Genomic DNA, 16,310 nt, shown 5'->3' on the forward strand with positions numbered 1-16,310 from the left:
CGATATAAAGACGGATATTGAATGGCCAAGGGTGTCTCGCCGAGCCAAGTATCCTCCCAGAAGCGTGTACTAGCGCCGTTGCCAATAACAACCTTTGTCCTATTAAACAGCGATTGTTTAACTTTCATCAGGCCTTTCCAGAAAGGCGAGTCAGTTGGCCTGACTGTGACCTGGGACAGGGACTTTGTCTGTAGGTACTTGCTGCGAAGAATTTGGGCCCACATGGCATCAGTCTCAGAAGAAAGCTTCCACAGCCACTTGCTAAGAAGGCATCTGTTCTTAACTTCAAGATTCTCAATACCCAGACCCCCTTGATCTTTCGGTCGACAGATGATATCCCATTTTGCAAGTCTGTATTTTCTTTTGAGATCATCACCCTGCCAAAAGAAACGCGATCGATAGAAGTCCAGTCTTTTCCTAACACCAACTGGGACTTGAAAGAACGATAAGAGAAACATAGGCATACTCGTGAGCACCGAATTGATCAGAATTAATCGGCCTCCATATGACATGAGCTTGCCCTTCCAGCAACTCAGTTTCTTCTCAAACCGGTCTTCGATGCATTTCCATTCTCTATTGGTCAGCTTTCTATGGTGGATTGGAATACCTAGGTACGAGAAAGGTAAATCCCCCAAGTCGCACCCAAACAATTGCCGATAAGCCTCCTGTTCGTCTTTGGCTCTACCAAAGCAGAACAGCTCGCTCTTATGAAAGTTTATCTTTAACCCGGTCAATTGTTCGAAAAGGCATAACACCAGCTTCATATTTCTCGCCTTGGCTAGGTCATGCTCCATAAAGATGATTGTATCATCAGCGTACTGAAGGATGGATACACCTCCATCAACTAGATGAGGTACCAAGCCACCCACTTGACCATTCTCCTTAGCCCTTCCTATCAAGATGGCTAACATATCAACCACAATGTTAAACAAGATAGGAGACATCGGATCTCCTTGTCTTAGGCCTTTATGTGTCTGGAAGTAATGACCAATATCGTCATTCACTTTAATTCCCACACTCCCTTTTTGCGTAAATGATTCAACCTGGCGTCGCCAGACTTCATCAAAACCTTTCATACGCATTGCCTGTTGGAGAAATGGCCATTTAACTTTATCGTACGCTTTCTCGAAATCCACCTTAAAAATGACACCATCTAACTTTTTGGAATGGATTTCATGGAGCGTTTCATGAAGGACGACCACCCGTTCAAGGATGTTTCTGTCCGGCATGAAAGCAGTTTGGGAATGCCGCACCACAGAATGCGCAATCTATGTGAGCCTATTAGTCCCGACCTTGGTGAATATTTTAAAACTAACATTGAGAAGGCAGATCGGCCTGAACTGCTCAATTCTCACAGCATCCGTCTTCTTAGGAAGCAATGTGATAGTTCCAAAATTCAAGTGAAATAGTTTGCATTTAACCTGAAGCATATCATTATTAGTTTCCTATAAAACCACATGTTTAACCAGTTTTTTCACTTTGCAACAGATAATCTGATCGCAGTTTGCTCTAGCTCTGCCGTCTTGCTCGTGCCCATGACGTTGAGTCACCGGCAGGTCCATGGCAACAGGGATTGTGGGGTGTGAGTTGCGCCAAGAAGCGACCGAGGAAGGTGTGTGGCATGGGATACCCAGCTCATGCTCGAGCCCCTTGAGCGCCGCGCGACAAACATGCCGTCCCTTGGCTTGGCGAGCCAGTTTGTGCACCTCCAGATCAATTGATGTGGTTTATGGGTGATCTGGTGCCATGTTTTCATGTGGTGTTTGATTGCCTGGTTTGTCATACATGTGTGGTTGTTTTCATTCTGGGCGGGAGGATTTGTCAGCAGCAGCAGGCTAACTGATTGTGATAGATTGGAATCTGACTAGTTGCAGAATAACTGTTTGTTAAGAAATAACTTGTACTAAGAGTCGGCCTACGATTTCTTTCCAGCATGCTCATCTGTTGATGATCAGTTTCCTGTGGTTCAGTTCGAAGGGAGAGGAGAACATTTAAGGGAGTGACAAATTTGTTCCGATTCCAATTGAGAGAAATCAAAGTGGCTGCCGCTCTGCAACCACAAGAACATGAACATGACAGAGAGCCTTCACTGTCTTATCTCAGGATGCTGCCTGATTACACGTTGCTTCAATAGCCAGCCTTTGCAGGTTCATCACCTTACCTCCAGAAATTGATGTTTTATACTCCCTCCGGTCCTAAATATAAGTCTTTTTTCACCATAAACTACATACGGAGCAAAATAAATAAATCTACACTCTAAAATGTATCTATACATCTGTATGTTGTCCATAATAAAATCTCTAAAAAACTTATATTTACGAACCGAGGGAGTATTTTTTATTGAATTCACCCGGATGACGGACACCCTAGTCGAGGCTACAAGCTTTGAATTCTCGCAAGAGACAGAAGGTTTTTCAAGAGACCAAGTTTGCTGTGTGCTGGTCACGCTGGTGCCTTTCTCAACTGAGAACCGTTTGATCATATAACATGGTCGGGGATAAGCAACAGTAATAAAGCTTATAGTAGCTATTTACTCCACTACTCCCTCTGTTTCTAAATATAAGTCTTTTTTAGATATTTCAATGCGGACTATATATGAAGCAAAATGAGTGAATCTACACTCTAAAATACGTCTATATACATTTGTATGTAGCGAAAGTGCTATTATGCGCTCGAGCTCAGCTGCGCTCGGTATCCATACCGTTTCTTTGCTTCGAGATCCCCAACAGACCACGTGAAAGTTCAGACTTAATGAGGGCCGGCCACCTAATCATGGGCCCACTAGAACACACGACACGAGCCATAATTGCAACGTCGTCAATGAGAGGTGGGACGGCTCAAACGTCTGCTAATGTCATGGGCCGTAAGGACGCATATTCTGGACTAACGTCACATGGGCCATCCGCTAAATGCTGCTATGAAAATTAAATTTTCACATTACAGTACTCCCCCAACGAACCTGACGACAAGCACATGTGCATCAAAATTTCGTTACTGTTAACAAGGCAAACACACGATCTGCTTGCAATCACAATGACTGCGTACATTTCAAAGCAAAACAAAAAAAATCAATTCATTCCAAGACATCCGCATCACATAAGGTCATCGGCATGAAAACTACTCCCTCCATTCCACAATGTAGTCTACAAAAATTTCTCCTTGTCAAAGATTTTAATCGTCAGTACCTGTAGCCTACAACTCTTCAGCCTCCTAGTTGCATTCACAGTTCACCAGCCCTAGTGCAGTTGTTCCTCCTGTGCCCCTCCACCCTGCAATTCTTGCATCTTGCTGTTTGTGCGGCTGCTTCAACATGTCTCCTCTATCCGGGCAGGTGGTCCACTTTGTGCCCCTGTTTCTAACAGATAGTGCAAAATCTGGACCTCTTACTCAAATCTTCGTATGGCGCCTTCCGCCTGTTGGTTGTCGGTCATCCAATCTACTTCCTCTTAGCTGGGGGAAATAACCCTGCCATCTGAATTGTTGATTCTTTGCAGTTCTTCTAGAGCCGCTTAATTTGGACATCCTTGGTATATAAAATCTGACCTTCTTGCACAACCTCGTAATTCTGTTGCTGATATTGTTTTGGCTCTAATTAACATGAATCACCCACAAGCTTCGATTCCTAACATATTTACTTTCTTGTGGGGTTTATGGAAAGCAAGAAACGATATTCTGTTTTGCAGGAAAACCTCGTATCTGCATCAGGTTCATCAGGCTGCGCTTGCCATTGCATCAACTCAAATTATGCAGGACACCCAACAACACAATCCAGGAAGCCAACCTACTCCTCCTGATGAGTCTTCTACCATGTTCCCTCAATGCCATGAAAATGTCCAGCAAGGCTGTACACTCAAGTCTGATCTAGCAATTGCAGGTACCAAGATTTTTCCTGAAGCTTCTTGGAAGAAAAAGAACATACCAGGTCAGTGGGATTCGATGATTATGATCCAAGCTTCTACTGACTCTGCTGCCTCGCCTCTCGTCACTGAAGCTCTTGCACTTCAGTTTGCTGCAAAGGTTGCGTGTAGGCTTCAACTTCAGCGGATTACTTTCCTTACAGACAATCTTTCTTTGGCCAAGGTGGTTGCATCCAGAGATATCAACAGCCCCATCATTACTTGGAGATGCAGACAACCTATTAGCGAGTTCTTTCAAGACACTTCACAATTCTCTTTTGCTGTTTACCACATCTCTAGGAATACTAATGGAATTGCTCACAACTGTGCTCATCAGGTACTCAACTCAAGAGTAGAACCTGTTTTCAATTGTACTCATTCTGCTCATACCAATGGCTCTTGCCCTGTTTTGCTCTCCTTTCTCAATTTCCAGATACAGGGATATGTAATACATGTTGTACACTGCCTATGAGTTGAATCAAAATTTGGCGCTTGCTGGCGCCTTCCTTGTGTTAAAAAAAGCACTGCTTTGTTGTTACCACTGATTGCGTCTTCATCTGTGTTCATCCCATGCATTCCTGCAGAACATGCCATTTTAGAAGGAAAGTATTTCAAGTACCTGAAAGGCTGAAAGTGTTGAAAAGAGATATGATGGCAATTCTCCCTGAAGATTTTATCCCTGTAGAGACATCATCTATTCCTTCCAAAAGCACAATTGTGCAATATGAGCTTTATGACTCTTGGGAAGATGAAATACTTTGGAGGAGACGAAATCAATAAGATGTCGAGGATGACCTCATGATGTGAATTTTTATTTCACCAATTCATAAGAATATTTATTTCACCGCGATATGCATATTGCATATTTGATTCCTTTTTACAACATACAGTTAAGTGTCAAACAGAACCTTAAACTATCCAACCTTGTTTTAAAGTATTACTTTAGTCCACCTTTCCCTCTTCCGCCTTAATAGGTACTTTTCACTTTCTTTTGCTTCTGAATTGCAGGACAAAGTAGCTACTACTCAGCGACATAAAGCAGCATGTCGTGGAATTGCTGCTTTGTCGACCGAAGTCATATGATAGCTCCGAGAGTCTCTTTCGTAAATGGATAAAATACTTATGGAACACCCTGATGGTTGTATGTTATGGAAACAATAACTATTTCAATGCCAAGGGGAATTCTCCAGATTCAAAGCATCTGATGTAGGGAAGTCTTACAAATACGCAGTACATGCTATATCTGCAGCTTGTGCCCAGCCTATATCCCCCCCTCTTTTTGCATGAACTTATTATAGCCATTATGATTTCTTGTTCTGAATTTATCCACGGGGTACTCAAAATGCTGACCTGAACCAACAACTATAATTCAGCTTGAACTTGGTTTTATATTTGTAAATCTTTGCCGGTTTGAAATAGTGGCAGTGACAGAACTGGAGAAGATGGGGGCTCTTGAATGGTCTACATGGTTAGAAAGGATGAGAAGAGTCAACAAAATATGGTTATGCAAGAAAATCCTGAAGAACCTGAAGGTGTAAGCTGGAGCAGTTGGTTTGATTCCTTTGTAGAAAAGGCTAAAACGAACGAAGTGTCTAACAAATAATAGAACCATCAGTTGCTGATGGAATTGATCAAGAAGACTCTGATGCTGAAGTCGCACCTTCACAGGAGTCAGGATGATGTTGAATCTTGCTTTAAAAAGCTTGGCATTGGTCTATAGGACGAGTATAATAACAAAGTTAAAGATGCAAAAACATGGAATAGATGGTCCACAATGGAACTATTTGAGGGACAATGAGCAATGTATGCCTCTTCATGAAAAGTATGGTACTTCCCTTTCCCCCTTTTGTTGGTCGATAGACAATTGACTTTGTAGGTTTGTTTAGTTAACTCAACGCCTCACATTGGATGCTTTTTACACTAGGACCAAGTCATTCCGATGATGCTTCATCTGGAGAAGAGATTTGAGACTGTAAATTAGTTTATGTTCTATCTATCTCCAGAAGAGGCTCACTTTTCTTTGATATGCCAATCCATCGATTTCTATGTTGACAAAATTTCTAGAAGGTAAATTCTCTTAGTTCTATCCAGGCTGTGGCCATCCTCTTAATGTGAAAATAACTGAAGAGTATATTTATATTTCCTTATGAATTGTTTCTCAATCCTTAAATATAATATCTATCAAAAAAGATTGGATTGTATTATGAGGTACATGTTTGACACAATTGATGTTAAACCCCTAAAATATGTCGCCCGCAAAAAATAAAGAATAAAAAAATAAAGTATGTATGGCCCCATTTCAATCCACGGGCAGTTAACTAGTACAAAGTGTAGAAATCATACACTTCGCCAGCGAGTCAAAACTCGTTCCTAGCACTGGAACGACCACATTATTACCCGGATTATCTTCAAAAGGCCAGATCGTTTTCTCCAATGCTGGCGTGCGGTTCGGACACGCGTTCTTCCTGGAGCAGCAGCACCAACTCGCACCCTGCACACCAACAACAGCCAGAGAAAATCCATATTTTGCATCAGGAGGGTACTCGACCATGTCTGTAACAGCCACAAATTTCTGAAAATCTTATCGGAAGTGCCGTATGAGATACAGGTAAATCGTAATTGCATGTATTAAGTATTAACATATGCTTAGTTACAGAGTAATTGCATGTATTAAGTATTAACCTATGCTTAGTTACAGAAAGTGTTCCCTCCTGTATGTTTTCATCACTATGAAGGCCCTGTTTAATAGCTCCTACGCATTGTTTTCAAACGCAGCACACACAAAAATCCCCACGCGTGCTCCAGGGTTGTTTTGCAAATGCTAAGTTGGCGTTCCATCATACAGGATGACCCTTGCAATCAGGCTCAGACACCCACCACAAACCTATATCCCCTGTTCCCTCTGTTAATGCAACCAAACTATCTTAAATCGAAACCAAATTTAACAGGCGGCGGTTTGAAATCCAAAGAATCCTACACTGTCACCACCAAGCATACACACTAAAGCAGGCAGCATAATCTTGCAGATCAACTAACCGAATAGCAACCGGTAGATCTGTACAGCACCACCACTGAACAAAATGGGTTCAGATTCACACCTTTTTCCGCTAGCCTGGGGCCTGCGGGTTCACCGTTCAAGCCGACAGTCCAGACGCTGGTGGAGGATCCGCTCCCTCCGCCGCCATCCTCCCCTGCTTAGCGCAGATCTGGCCATCCGCGCTCCCTGCTTCCACCATCGATTGCTGCTACTCCACCAGCTGCACTGGCACCGGGTATCTCAGTGGCTCCAGGGGAATTTCGCTGTCGTTAACCTCCTATAGCACTGTTGTCCTGACGACGCACAAACCAAAAAGAGGATTAGTCGCTACAAGAATCCAATCAATGATTCGCACAAACACCCTCAAGCATCTTAGAAACGGCCCCTCACCTGCGTATGGGTTGCATCACGAATTCCATGGCCGCCACGAGGGCAGCTTACTCGGACTGGATCGTAGAAGTGGGTGTAGTGGATGGACGACGGCAGCTTCCTCCGCCGCCAGCTCTGTTCTTCGGGTGAGTGGATGGACTCGGCAGCTCCCACCGCTCGCCGTAGCAACTAACATCTACTGTACGTGGGCTGGACGAAAAAGGTACTTTCCCGAACCACGGAACAGGACGTCGGGCAGCTTCCAGGTCCACGGCTCAACTCCAGGAGCGTTACGGCGGCCGTCCGTCCTCTGTTACATGGCCCACCGCCCAGGTTCACTGTCACGCGTAACCATTCGCTTACTCGGATAACCTCCCGACCGCACTGGCCCGCAACATTGAATGCATCGTCTCGAATGAACGTAAACGTACGACCAGATAATGCGCTCACCTGCGCTCGAGCGCAGAAACTCCGCTTCCTACGCCCCTATTGAAATCTCTAAAAATCTTATATTTAGACACGGAGGGAATAGACCAGTAATTCCAACTGAAAAAATAATAAAACAAGTCTATATGAAACGATCTGTATTTGGGCACAAAAAAGAATGATTATTTTTCTTTGTAAGAACTTTTTTTTGAGACAATTTCTTTTTAAGAACTTTTTTTCGGTCCTTTGTAGAGTTCAAATGAAAAAAATAAAGTTCAGTGGTCTTGGCCCAAATATTCAGAGCTCGGCCCAATTCCAGTGCCCAGCTCATCTTACAACACGAAGAGATTCTCAAAAAAAAAAGAGATTCTCAACAAAAAATCTTATACAACACGAAGAGAAACAAAGAAGCAAATCTGCGCACGCGGCGGCCCTGAGCGACGGGTCGGCACCAGCCGCCACCGGCGCGCTTCCGCCCGCGTCCGATGGCCGGAGACCAAGCACGCCCACAGGTGTTCGACGCAGGCCCGACCGGCGCATGCCGTGACCCCTTGCTTGCTGGTTGCCCTCTGCTCCCGGCTTCTGAGGTGCGAGTTAAGCTCTTGTAGAAATCAGAGAGCAACTGCTTAATTCGTGCGGCACTGTGGTACTATCTAGCATCTCTGTTTGACAATTCCCAGGAAATTTCTTATTTTCTTTTCGGTGCATGTAGGTTGCCGGAGGATTGCGCTCCTGGATTGGATTGGAGTTTAGATGGCAATTGTATCAAGTTATAGCCTTATAGGGCTGATACAGTTATAGGATCACAATCCAGGATTGGATTGGATTGAGGCGAAACTTTGCACTTATCGATGAAATACCAACTTGTATGTCAACCCTGTTCAGTTATACCTGAAATGTCAACTGTATCCTAGTTTGCCCATGATTAATTAATCTATTAACTTGCCAATCTGCTTAGTTGGTTAAGTCTCAAGTCTCAACTGTGTGTTTATTGTCCAGGAAGCAAAGCAAATGATGAAATTAAAGCTGTTAGTACATAAAGATTGAAGAGCACATATTCTGATGTGATGGACTATGTTATAGGAATGCTGACATGGTTGAGTTTTCGATGGAATCATATGTGCGTCAGCTCAAATCATCTTACATTGTTACATACTTTTACACCTCCGCAGAATGAAATCGCTCTTCGCCCTGGCATATTTTTTTGCTAACCTAATTGTGATTCACACCTACAGGAGAAGCTTGTTTGTTGGACGTGTTGCTAAACCTGAGTAACAGCCTAATATTAATGCACTGAACCAATGTGTGAAGCGAATTAGGACTTGACAAAATACCTTGACAAGACTAACTGATCATACAGCACTCCTACACCAAAGAATGCACTGAATGCAACCACAAAGGCTACCTTGTAGTCAGTTTGTTTTGCTGACAGAATGTGATGTTCTTCCGCTGAATTGCATTTTTGAGTGAGAACAGAGCCACATAGCTTTGGGTTCCCATCGAAACTAGAATTCTGAAATGTATTAAACTGGCCTCCAGATGGAATAGGCCCTTGTAGGTCATTGTTCGAAATGCTGAATGCTGAAAGGAAGTGCAGGCTGTTCAATGCAGCTGGGATATCACCTGTAAGATTGTTGTTGGACAAGTCTAACACCTGCAAGTTTGTGAGGTTGCAAATCGCTTGTGGGATCTGCCCGGATAACTTGTTAAAACTGAAATCAAGTGCACCAAGCATTTTCAACTGACCAATCTGTGGGGGAATCACACCTGCTAAGTTGTTGTTGCTTAGATTCAGCACACTTGGGAAAGATGTAATGGTACGGTATTGAAGTGATAGACCACTATTAACTGTCAGCTCAAAGACGCTTGGGTTCCAATGCGTTGTGCTGTAAGTTGATTTTAGCATTGGCATCTCCGTCAAGGTTAACGGGATTTGTCCTGTAAGACTGTTGTTTGACACATCCATATAGAAGAGATGGCTTAGGGAGTTGATCCATCCTGGTATTGGTCCAGTGAGTCGATTTCTATTCAAAAGTAACATCTCCAAATTTGTGAGCCTTGATATCCATAGAGGTATTTTTCCTGACAACTGGCAATCTTCGATGTCCAAAACCTGGAGCTTCTCGAAGCCATCAATTCTGTCATCCTCAGTCATGAACTCTTGCTTGAAGTTATCGCCGATAAGCAGAGTGGTAAGGTTCCTGCAGCTCTTAAGGATTTGAAGTGCGTTTGTGATATTTCTGAAACGGTTTGTAGAAAGTGATAGGAAGGTGAGGCTCTTCAGATCACTTATTCTTGGTGAAAGCTGCCCATCTAATTTGTTGGTAGATACCCGCAGTGCAGTCAGATTGCTGCAAGAGTATATGCTTTCTGGAACTGTGCCGGTGAAGTTGTTGTAGTAAACATCTAATGTCCTTAGATTTGGCAGGTTGGAGAAGTTGACCTTGGTGAGCTGTCCACTGAATTTGTTGCTCGAGAGGACAAGTACTGCAAGATTTGTGCAGTTGCTTAGAGCTGATGGCAGCTCCCCTGACAAATTGTTGTTGTCCAAATGGAACTCCTCCAATTTCTTGAGCTGGCCTATGGAATCTGGAATCTTGCCACTGAAGTTGTTCCCTCCAAGATCAAGTGTTACTAGATTTCTGAGGTTGGTTATGTGCGCACCATCAATAAGTCCATTTAAATCATTGTTAGGAAAAGAGAGGCATTCCAGCGAAGTGGCATTGAAGAGTTCATCTGGGACTTGTCCGCTGATGTTGTTGTACCCGGCCCTGAGCTCTCTCAGCTTGGAGCAGTCACCAAGTTCTTTGGGGATGTTGCCACTGAATTTGTTTAAACGCAGATCTAGCACGGCGAGGGATGGTGAGCTGCTACAGAAATGAGTTGGTATCTGCCCTGTAAAGCTGTTATTACTTGCGTTGAGTGCTATCAGATTCTCCATTGCTTTCCATGTGGTGGATGGGAACTGTCCTGCAAATAGGTTGCTTGAGATATTCAGTACCTGCAGAGGCCATGCAGGGGTTGAAGATGGCAGCTCGTGGAGTGTTCCGTTGAGCTGGTTAAAGCTGACATCAAGAACGGTGATGCTGTTGGACGACACCAATTCCAGTGGCAGACCACCAGACAGCGAGTTGTGAGAGAGGTTAAGGTACTGCAGCCCAGTGAGGTTTCCAAGGGACTCCGAGATGTGCCCCTCTAGACCTCTTGAAGCCACCATGACTTTGGTGACCATGCTATCTTGCCTGCAGGTGATCCCTTCCCACTTGCAGCAATCCGTGTTGTTCCGCCATGAGGCAGCAAGGCCACCGTCCCATGAGAGTCCAGCGAGGAACCGGAGAAATGAGGTTTTCTCCTGTTCCGTGCAGGAACTTGTGGGAGAGGCCAAGGAGATCAGTAGCACAAGAGCAAGGCCAAGGGAACGTATGCGCAATTCGGTGTTGTGTGTCTTGAATGAAAAATGGAGTGACTGCATGGTTTATCATGAAACTAGCACGGAATCCAGATCCTTAAGTTGTGCACTGGCTAGGTAAGGCATCAATGGCCTTATGGAGAAATAGCACGAGACAAACAAAGAAGAGGCTCTTGCTCCCATTATATGGTTTTGCCCCTTGCAGCCGTAGTAGTTACGAAGTAGTTTGGGTCAAGGATTCTGTTGCTGTTGTTTTCGATTATGCTGTCTTGGCGTCTCCACTGGTGCATTATTACTCACTACTGACCTTGGACTGGGATTTGTGGTTGCCATGGAACCGATCTGGGTGGGCCTCTGTATCGCGTGAGGACCGAGGAATAGTAGTGACAGGCTGATTGGTGACTTGGTGTGATGCTTATGTGGACCGTAGACATGGTCTGTTGAACACAATCCGGTTGTGATCCGGGGATTGAAAATCTAGCTGAATAGTATTGTATCCAGTTTTGATGATCTTTACTGTATGTGTAGCTGCACGCCGACTCCTTCGTAGTCTCTGTACAAGTATTTGTGATTGACCATAATGTAGACGTGTTTGCATTTAACCAATATATGTTCACTTCACTTTGCTACAGATAATTTGAACGCAGTTTGCTCCAGCTGTACCGTCTTGCTCGACCTCAGGACGTCAAGTCACCGGCGAGTCCGTGGCAACACAGACGGCGAACTCTGCCAAGTGATCGAGAACGGTGTGTGACATGGGTATGCCCAGCTCGTGCTCGAGCGTCCTGAGCACGGAGCAACTGGAGCTAAAGCCTTCTTCCTTTTTCAAATTCGTTTATATGGAGCAAAAAGAGGTCGTGTCATACCATTTATTCCGCCAAGAAGCATTCGTCTACGGCACTTAGAACAGATCATCGCTCGCGGGTGCAGTTGCCGTCATAGTCAGAGGCCGTGGCGGGGCGGGCTCAGTCAGACCGGGTAACGTGTGAAGACTTGTAGTAGCCGGATAACTGGCTGTGAATTGTGATAGGTTGGTTGCTTGCCAGTTAGCTGAACAGTTGGTCTGAAGAATTTGTATTTACTTGGGGGTGATAGTTCAGACGTCCGAATTTTCAGATGGTGTCGTTTTGACGCTCTTCATGGAAGCAGCCTATGATTTTCTTCACAGTTTGCTCATCTGTCGATGATCAATGTCTTTTTTTTCCCTTTCTTTGAGGCAAATGATCGATGTCTTGTGATTCAATTCCAAGGGAGAGGAAACAAACAAGTCGCTGGCACTATGCAACCTTGTGCATATGTCCTGCCTTTTTTTTTTTTGAGAATCTCATACGGCCTGCCTGGTATCATATTGTTCGCTTCACAATCTGTCTGAGAAGTTACTGGGCTGCACAAAAAGCTGGCTGGTACCGTATTGTTGGCTTCCATGTTCCAAACGGTAAACGGTAGGATGCTGCTTCCAATTTGCTTAGTCCCACATCGCCCGTGCAAATAACTCAGTCGGTCGCAAGTGCTATAATTGGAGAGGCAGAGCATCATTTCAAAGAATACCTTTCTCGGCCTTTTGACTAAGATCAAGTGTAGTACATGTATTCTTATGGGTTATACGCCTACAACGATATTAAATTTATTATTTATGGTATTAAATTTATTATTTATGAGAAAGAGTCCATCATACTAGCTTGTTAAAGGGGCCCTCAAGTGTCACCTAGGTCTAGCGCACCCCAATCAAATCAAAATTATCAATCTTTCTTTTTTAAGTTACAATTTATCATCATAACCATTAATTTATGTGAACACATTCTTTACTGTATCTCTTTTTGGGGAAAAAGGTTCTTCACTGTCAATGCAGCTTTAAAATTACAGATTACAGACAACAAACTCTTGGACGCGTCTAGCGAGTAGCTGTTGGCTCGCTGTCGCTTCGCGGTAGCCGATAATTTATGGAAAGTGTTTTGTCCCCTTGTACTGATTAGGAAAGATTCTTCAGGTCCCAACTAGTTAAACAAGAAATAGCCAACGAACATGTGTATTAAATGATCCACATGCATCCGCTGCGCCTTCTTTTACTGCATGGGCACGGATGGCTTTCTACCATTTAATTCATGATTTACAAAATTCAAAAATCCATAACTTTCAAATTGTGCATCGAAATTAAGATCCATTTTCACTGTTGAAATCCTCCTGACGTGCTCTTCGAAACTAGATCCCGTATGGGTATGTTTCGATGAATTTTTGTGTGTGCAATTTAGTCCCTCATTTTGTGCAACTGCCTAGAAGCGATGTGCAACTAGCTGACAGTGGATGTGCAAATTCCCGCCTACCCCATGGACGTGCGGTTTTCATTGATGTCACCACCACCCCCTCAAACTACCCCTTCCAGTGACATGTGCAACTTCGTCTATTGCTCAGGCCAACTGCCTAGTAATTGATGTGTAACTTTCCCCCTGCATGTGAATGTGCTTTCACTGTTTGCTGCATCCGCCAACTGCTTAGCAGTGGATATGCAACTCCGAATACTGCCACGACCAACTATCTAACAGTGTTGTTCAACTTTTCACCGCACCCCATGGATGTGTAGTTTTCTCTTCTAGCAACCGGTCCAAATCACCCCTACTAGTGAGATTTGCAACTCTAGCGCCATGTCTATATGCAACTTTTCACTATCCTTAATGTGGAACACCATCCAACTATCCCTACCTATGAGATGTGCACCTTTTGGCCAACTGCATAGCAAGCTATGTGCAACTCCGTTTGTTGCCCCCGCCAACCGAAACTACATATCTACAAGTAGACAGGGGAAAGTGTTGCACATCGACAAGTAGACAGTTGGCTTGAACAACATACTAAGTTGCACATATCGCTGGTAGGGGAGGTGGTGCAGGGTGTGCCAACAATAGGCATCCACAAGTAGGGAGGAGGGTTGCACATCTCTACAAGGTGGTTGGCCGGGATAGTAGACTAGTTGCACATCACAAAAGTCGGTTGTTATGGTTGTTATGTTGTAGCCTCATCGGAAGTTGGATCATGCAGCTCTAAAATTGGTTTTGGAAAAAGTTGCACCATGCAGTACTAAAGTTGCACTATATAGCCCCAAAGTTGGTATCGAAAAAAATTTGTTGAAACATACCCATGCGGGATCTAGTTTCAAATATCTCGCCGCAAGGATTCCGATGATGAAAGCGGATTTGAATTCCAACGGGCGGTCTGAAAGATATAACTTTTTGAACTTTTGAAAACCCAAAATAAATACAGATGGATCTGTTTTTCTCAAACTAAAGGAGCAGTGTGAACACATTTAATAGCACGCCTATATGCACTAGCAGACAAATAAATTAACGCATGCATGCGCTGTGAGAGCGAGACCGCTCGTTTCGCCTAAAAAGTGCGCATGCACTTTAAAGAATTTGGGCAAACTCTTTGCTGAATTGATTTAAAAAGGACTGTTTGCTGAATTACTAACATGTTCCCCTATGTTAGGTCTTTTAGAAAAGTGCATGCTTCGTTGCTAAATGACCTCAGCTATTTGCCTATCACCTATCAGCACAGTTTTGGGCATGAATTACAGACTTACAGTTCAGCGTGTTTGTAATTATTTCTTCGTGTTAGCTTCATTCTGCGTCACCAAATTACACGGAAGTGCCATGAAAGGATCTGTTTGGGGGCACAGAATAGAATCATTGTCTTCTAGTGTATAGAGTTTTTTTTTTGGGGTATGTATAGAGTTTAAAAGAGAAAGAAAAATAACAGTTGAGTGGTCTTGGCCCAAACATTCAGACCTGGCCCACATCCAGTGCCGAGCTATCCCTAAAATAATCATTAGGAAGACAAAGCAGAAGGAAATCAATGCACGCGACGACCTAGTGCGGCGGGCAGCGGCTCGTCGCCCCCCCAGTCCATTGTCCAGAGACCAAGTAGACAGAGGTAGGTGGACCGATGTAGGTCCAACCGCCACATCACACAAAGACGAAACGGAAGCAAATCTACCGATGTAGGTCCAACCGCCACATCACACGAAGACGAAATGGAAGCAAATCTACACGCACAGAGTGACCTGGTGCGATGTCTCGGCGCCACCCACGCTCCCACCCACGCGCAGTGGCAGATAGAGGAAATGAAGTTAGCCGGGCGAGCTTTTAAGGTCAAATTTTTAGGTACAAATATAGGTCCACTTAATCAAAACTCATGACATTCAACTACCAAGAACGTAAAAAAGATCTTAGAAACTATTCACATGGATTCTTGTCGCTTGATATGCTCACTTGATACCATATTACTTTCTCACAATTTCAAACGAGACCTACAAAATTATGAATGTATTAGCACAAGCATGATAACAGTTACTCCCTTCTTCCATCTATATAGGGTCTAATGCGTTTTTCAAGACCGCCTTGGACTATCGACAAGATTAATAGTACATGAGATGTATAATGTGAAAATTATATCATTGGAAGCTCCTTTCATATACGAAATTGAGGGTATGCTTTGTGTAAGTTGCATGCCATATATTATTGCTCTAACATTTAGTCAAAGTTAGCCTCGAAAAACGCACTAGACCCTATATAGATGGAAGGAGAGAGTATATATTCTGATAAGATGGTAATTACCTTTAAAATGTAGTTATATAAACAACACGAGCTTCTCGAGGTAGATGGCCTCGACGGTTCTGTGCTTGTCACTAGTTTTGACAAATGACTCGTGCCTTAGCCGAAAAATATGTGGGTTCGTGAATATGAGCTAAATTTTATGTGGCAATGGATCCACGAATGGTTACCTTCTGTCACGACCGGTTTTTTAATAAAATAATTATTGAGAAACCAATCCCTGTTACGGACCAGCGAGGAAGAATTCCTTCTCACTGATAGACAAAACATTGGTCACAGAAGAAAAAAATACCAGGAGTACTAAATATAATACAAAGTTGAGCAGAGACTGCCCAACAATTTATTACATGCACGCCGATAAAACAAAACGGCGGATAGGGTGGCAGACTACTAACTCACGATAATGACGATGGTGGAGATATCACCGCGAGGCGAGTGATATGTCTCCAGAAGACTACAGCTCTTCGAGCGTCGGAGTGAGACTCAAGAAGACTTATTGCGGGTGGCGGAAGCGTATACGATACAAGTGACCAAAATTCGGGATCGCGCAGGACTGACTGGGACTCCTCTAG

At 43.8% G+C, this 16,310-nt stretch overlaps 1 long non-coding RNA gene and 2 pseudogenes across 1 annotated transcript; 2 read left to right on the forward strand and 1 right to left on the reverse strand.

The window, feature by feature from the left end:
- LOC123142498 (receptor-like protein 2) overlaps positions 1-11,270 on the reverse strand; it is a 43,788-nt pseudogene extending 32,518 nt beyond the window's left edge.
- On the forward strand, positions 8,110-9,419 carry LOC123143871 (uncharacterized). Its single transcript, XR_006471112.1, has 3 exons — positions 8,110-8,315; positions 8,441-8,848; positions 8,964-9,419. It is a non-coding gene; the product is annotated as an uncharacterized lncRNA (long non-coding RNA).
- Positions 11,271-12,681: 1,411 nt separating the features above from the next.
- On the forward strand, positions 12,682-12,862 carry LOC123146476 (uncharacterized; annotated as a pseudogene).
- Positions 12,863-16,310: the final 3,448 nt, after the last annotated feature.

This window comes from Triticum aestivum, chromosome 6D (genome assembly GCF_018294505.1).
Source record: "Triticum aestivum cultivar Chinese Spring chromosome 6D, IWGSC CS RefSeq v2.1, whole genome shotgun sequence".
Classification (NCBI taxonomy): domain Eukaryota; kingdom Viridiplantae; phylum Streptophyta; class Magnoliopsida; order Poales; family Poaceae; genus Triticum; species Triticum aestivum.